Below are 6,000 nucleotides of genomic sequence, written 5' to 3' on the forward strand. Positions count from 1 at the left end.
GTCTTGGCATGGGAGCAACAAAACGAAAAAACAAGAGCTGCAGAGCAAGCCTATCATCAGGGTTTCAGGAGCCTATATTTTTATCCAGTTCACCATTATTTCGCTTTATTTCTGCATACATATTGCTCTGTGAGAGGCTGTCCTGACCCCAGTTGTCATGACCCACCATGGCTGCCCAGCACTCAAGTTTGCGAGTTAGTAATTGTGCTTACTTACAATTTCTAAACCTATATAATGGCCATTTGACTGGATTAAACTTTGCTTGTTTCTTTTCTAAACAGCTGCTGGCTCTGCCTTAGAGATGCCCACTTTTCCTTGTGAATGAAGCATGCTGGAAAACATAAGGGAACAATGAAGCAATACTAACAAAGGCTCTGGTCTCTGTGTTTAGTTTAGAGAAACTAAAAAAATACAGTTCCAAATGAATTCAAGTCCTGTTCCTGTTTCCCTAAATAATATACACACTAGAACATGCTTATTACTTGTACCCACAGTTCAAGTCTTTTAAAATGAAAGCTCTCCTTGCCTTTACAATATTCGGAAACAAAGAAGGGGGAATGGTGAACCCAGTGCCATGCAAGAGACTGAAGCAAGGTTGGAACTAATGCAAATAAAAAGAGAGAACAGAAATAAATACTATAGATAAAGGCAGAGACTAAAGATTCAGAAAATGTCATAAGAAGAAGGAAAAATGCTTTTTCTTTACAGATTCTGAGCAAAAATAGACCTTCATCAGAGAAGACACATCATTGTTATATCAGGAGGATGAAAGGATTTACACAGTTTCAAGGAAATTTTTGAGACATGATAGTGAACTCTTTTACAAGAGTGAAAATTAGAAGCAATTAGAACCAATGTAATTATAATTATACATTAAATTGACTAGGGATGCAAAAGGGTTTTTTGACATTTTGTGTCAGAAATTACTGATTAATAAAATAAAAAATATTTATGTGAGTAAGTCATTCCTTAGGAGGTTTAGTTTACACAGTGTTTCAGGAAAACATAGCAGAACTGTCAAGAGAGGACAATATACCTACATTTCACAAATAAAAGGCATAGTTTTCCACTGAAAATGTTTTTTTTTTCTATTATGAAATGAACCAAAATACAATTCAACAATGAAAAATGAATTTAAGAATGGTTTTCATTTGTGTTCCAGTTCGAAATAAATGCTTTTTTTCAGTATTAAATTTTCACAGAACAAGAAATCTGCTTCCTAGTAAGTATTAATAAAGACATCCATATGACTAATCAATCTTATTTGTTTCAATGCCATCATCTTTGACATAAAAAACGTTATACTTCCAAAAGCTCTAATTTTATATGTCCCTTAAGACTGTATCAGCCATATGACAGCTCTTGGCAAACACTGTACTGTGGTATGTGGTTTGATTATGCTGCAAAACTTAATAGAAACTATATATTTACCATATATTTTGTTTGGTCCACACATTGTTCGAACAGGTCTGTATATAATATAATTAAACTAGTAAAAGGTTCTGGAGGCAAATCCTTTAAGTATGATACTCAGGTTTTATGATTCTTGTGGTGGGCATTGTCTTCTGCTTGACTTCTGAATGGTAGTGGTACTACGCAGGTTTTCCTGCACATTACTGCAATATAATTCAGCTAACCATTTCGACAAAAACAATTTAATTGTTTTATGAAATTTGGAGAAAATGCTGTTGTCAGATCCCAGTCAAATTCTTAGAATAATCTTGGAAAAGATGTTCAAAATATTCCAGGATTCTATTCACACTTGGCCTCTTTACTACAAAGTTTTTGAGAAAATTTGCCACATTTTACAGAAAGAAGTGAACAATTTGCCTGTTGTGATATTTCAATTGCCAAATGACACCAAGATCTATGTTAAGTGGCATAATAAGGTCAAATAAGATTACTTACAGAATACAGGAGACATCAGACCAGACTGTGGAAATGTCAACCTAGCCTCACTGTGTCATCTGTGACAATTTTAACAGCAACTAAATAAGAGGTCTGTTATTATGAGCTAAATATAGCCCCCTTCACTGGTTTCACAGTAACCTCTATCCGACAGGTCAATTGACCTGGGTGAAGTCACCATGTACTGGATTTTTGTGGCAAGGTTTTGGTGGTGAGGGGCTGCATGGCTGTCTTCTGTGAGAAGGTGCCAGAAGTTTCCACCGTGTCTGACAGAGCCAATGCCACTTGGCTCCAAGACAGACTTACCACTGTCCAAGGCCGAGCCCATCAGTGACAGTGGTAGTGCCTATGGGATAACATACTTAAGGGGAAAAAAACCTGCACAATTGCAGACGGGTCCCGTGGGAAGCCCATGCTGGAGCAGGCTCCCGGCAGGACCCATGGAGAGAAGAGGCCATGCTGAAGTAGGTTTGCTGGCAGAACTCGTGACACTGCGAAGGACTCACTCTGAAGCAGCCTGGTCCTGAAGGACTGCACCCCACAGAAGAGACCCACACTGGAGCAGTTCATGAAGATGTGCAGCCTGCAGGGAAGGACTCACATTGGAAAAGTTTGTGGAAGACTGTCTCTCATGGGTGGGACACCATGCTGGAGCAAGGGAAGAGTTGGAGGAGTCCTCCCACTGAGGAGGAAGCAGAGGTGGAGATAACCTGTGGTGAACTGACCACAGCCCCCACTCCCTGTCCCGCTCTGCAACTGTAGGGAGAGGAGGTAGAGAAAAAAGTTCCTGGGAAGAAGAGATGGGGGGAAGATGTTTTACGATTCGGTTTTATTTTTCATTACCCTTCTCTGATGTGGTTGGTAACAAATTTTCCCCAAGTCAAGTCTGTTTTGCCTGTGACAGTAACTGTTAACTGATCTCTCCCTGCCCTTATTTCAACCCATGAGTCTTTCATTTTTATTTTCTCTCCTTTGTCCAGCAGAGGAGCGGAGTGATAGAGCAGCTTCAGTGGGCACCTGGCGTCCAACCAGGGTCAATCCACCACACATCAGTGAGCAGCTCAATGAAGTTTGTTTACAGTGGTAAAAAAAATTCCACACATGCAAGTCTTTCTGGTTCATATATAGAAGGAAATTAGAGGGAAGATCAGTTTGTTTCTTCCATTAAGCTCTGTTTACCAATATTGGAAGTTTCTGTGGTACGCTGCTAATTCTGTTGACTGGCACTTCATAATTACATGCTCAGTCATCTGTTACTTAAGACAGATGACTGTCCTCAACAGATCTTAATAAAATTAAGACACACCCTTCTGGAGGTCTTACTTAATTACTAATCTCGTGACATCTCTGTAATCTTTTTGTTTCACTCCTCCTGTGTGTTCCTCTGATCTGGCTGTTCCTGCCAATGCTAACTGCTATGTAGCAAAACGGTACCATTGTCACTACCAATTACCCTGGCAGAAGCTCAGCCAAAGGCTGTTGTGGACCTAATGAGGTGTACCCAATCAGGAGAAAAGTGCGGCTCCATTTCAGTCCCCAGGGTGATAACCACATTGTAAGAGTGATCAATTCTTCGTTAGGTTAAGAAGTAGAAATAAACAAACGTGCGTAATCGCCCTGTGTGATCTCCTGCACAGCCAGGGTGGGGAGGGAATTGGGTAGCCATGAGAAGCACAGGGAGATCCATGGACTGAGTCATGTAACGCCTTGTGCTGCAGGAATAGCAGCATCTATCTTTGATGTTTATACTCACATTTGTAGCAAACAACAAGGGACATTGGGCTTGATTTTGCAGGAATGAAAAGTGATCAAAACAGCAAGGACATAGTACTGTTCTTTAGATAAGGCTAGAGGAAGGAGCACCGTTTAAAAAAACAGACAATAAAGAGAAGAGGAGCACTTAGACTGGGATTAATTTTACCTACTTTTTGCAATCTAAAACCTTAGTGCCTAGCATGTATTAGTCATTTAGACTCCCTCAGCAGAGGGAGGGATGCACTTCAAGAGGCTGATCAATCCTTTCTGCTCCGCCAGCAGTATATAGGGGTGTCTTTAACAGAATTAGGATGAAGTAGTCTTCCATAAACAGATCATATAAACCCTCTGGACAACCACCAGCAACAAAGAGAGTGAAATCCTTTTGAACATGACTCAAAATCTGCAAGTTTACAAGTTAACAAGCACAATATTCTTTCCATTGACTTTAACTGGTTATATATTAGTCCATAGTAGTGTTAATCCGTAGTATTAATATTCTCAGAGGACTCAGATGGACTATTTTGTGCAAAAAAATGTTTAAACCTGAAGGTACTGTGGAAATGCACGGGAGCAAGCAAGCAATGATGAGAGTAAGAAACATCTTGCTTTTTGGCTCTACACTACAGCTTTATTCTTTCCTGGCAATATACCTATAGGCACTTGATGCTGTGACTGTACAGGTTTGTCCAATCCTCCTCTCAAAATGAAATCCACTTTGTGTGGGGACAAAACAACAAGAATGACACAGAATCCACATAAGAAATAGATAAATTCTTGTGTGCCTTGTGTGAGATGAAAACTCTGATTTTGGTCAAGTCTGGAAGAATCTGATAAAGATATGTTTGACTTGTTCCAAGTAAGCTAACCTTGCAATAAATCACATTTACTAAGTCAGCCTTTACTGAATAGCACTGCATTTGAATAAGTGTTGCATGAAGGATATTGAGACAGACTTAATGCAGAAAGTTTTATTAGTGGGGTCTGGAGGTGAAGACAAATACTCCAACTTCAAAGTTGCTGAAGGCATTAAAAACAATAGGAATAGAGAGAGAGAGGGGCAAAAGATAAATGAAAGCTTCTCCCTGTGATCAGCTGGGAGTCATTGCTAGGCAAGCATTCCCCTTGCTCATAACAACAGCTATGATAGTGATGGTAGCCATCAACACCTTTGTCCCTCAGCACTTCATACCTTATATCAGGACATGCTCCAGATCCTATGAGCTGTTCTCGTTCATGATGCTCTTCATGCTGACTCTAGCATGCTTAGTTGGACACAGGCGTTGCACGCAGATTGGCACTAAGTTTTGTGCATGTGTTTCAGTGGATAATCCCGACCAGGTATATAGATGACCACTGCCTACTTTGCTATGCTCTGAGTTTTGTGTTTCCCTAACACAAATTGAAAGTCGTAAGGTGAGCTGTAGGAAGGCGGCAGGAAGGGCCAATCTCCATGGCAATTGCATCCTGTAACAACTGTCTATATGATTGGTGTATAGGCTTGTGGGTATAAGGGCGTGAGGGAAACCATGAGACTAACAGAAAAAACAAGGGAAAAAACTGCCCTGGCAGCTCAGAAAAAGCTCTGCCACAGGAGCCCAGGGGAATAGTTACAGGGAACTTTGTGCAAAGGCAGGTTGCATGGACAGGAAATGGAAAGTATTCAGCTTCACAATGATTGCAGCACCTAAGGCACTATGCAAGAATAACGTGTCTTTTGGCTGGAGATTTCTATATTCCAGAATTATTTTCCTTAAAGCTGGATCAAAAAAAGACAAAACTCCACTGTACCAAACACATTGTGTTCCAAAATTCTGAAAAATGCTGCAATCTGGCTTTCAGGGCTTCCAAAAATCTAATGTTTATATTTTCAATTAAATTAAATTGACAAAAGTGTCATATTATCTTTCTCTCAAAATTAAATTCTAAGTGTATTTTTGCAACACTTTCTATTTGTTTAAAGTAAAATGAAACCTGGAAAAATATTTGCAGTTTTCACTTCCACACTTAAAAATCAAATCATGGAGCTGAAATCAGCTTTAATGAAACAATATTTTCTGTAGAGAGAACTGATATAACGTGTAAATATTAAAACATCTCTTCAAACCTTATTTTGCACAGCCTTTTGCCTTTCTCACTTACACATTTTTCACTTCATGCTTCCCTTTAACCACCTGCATTAGACCTTCAGAGATGAACTTGCACCTTCACATATATACATCTGTGTTTTTACTATGCTATTCTTTTTCTTCTGGCAATGTCCTCCTTCTTTCATTCACTATGTTTTTGTCAAGTTCCTTCCCGTTCTTCGTTGCACTGTCACCCTCTTCATCTCTT

The sequence above is a fragment of the Pseudopipra pipra genome, chromosome 3 (genome assembly GCF_036250125.1).
Source record: "Pseudopipra pipra isolate bDixPip1 chromosome 3, bDixPip1.hap1, whole genome shotgun sequence".
NCBI lineage: Eukaryota > Metazoa > Chordata > Aves > Passeriformes > Pipridae > Pseudopipra > Pseudopipra pipra.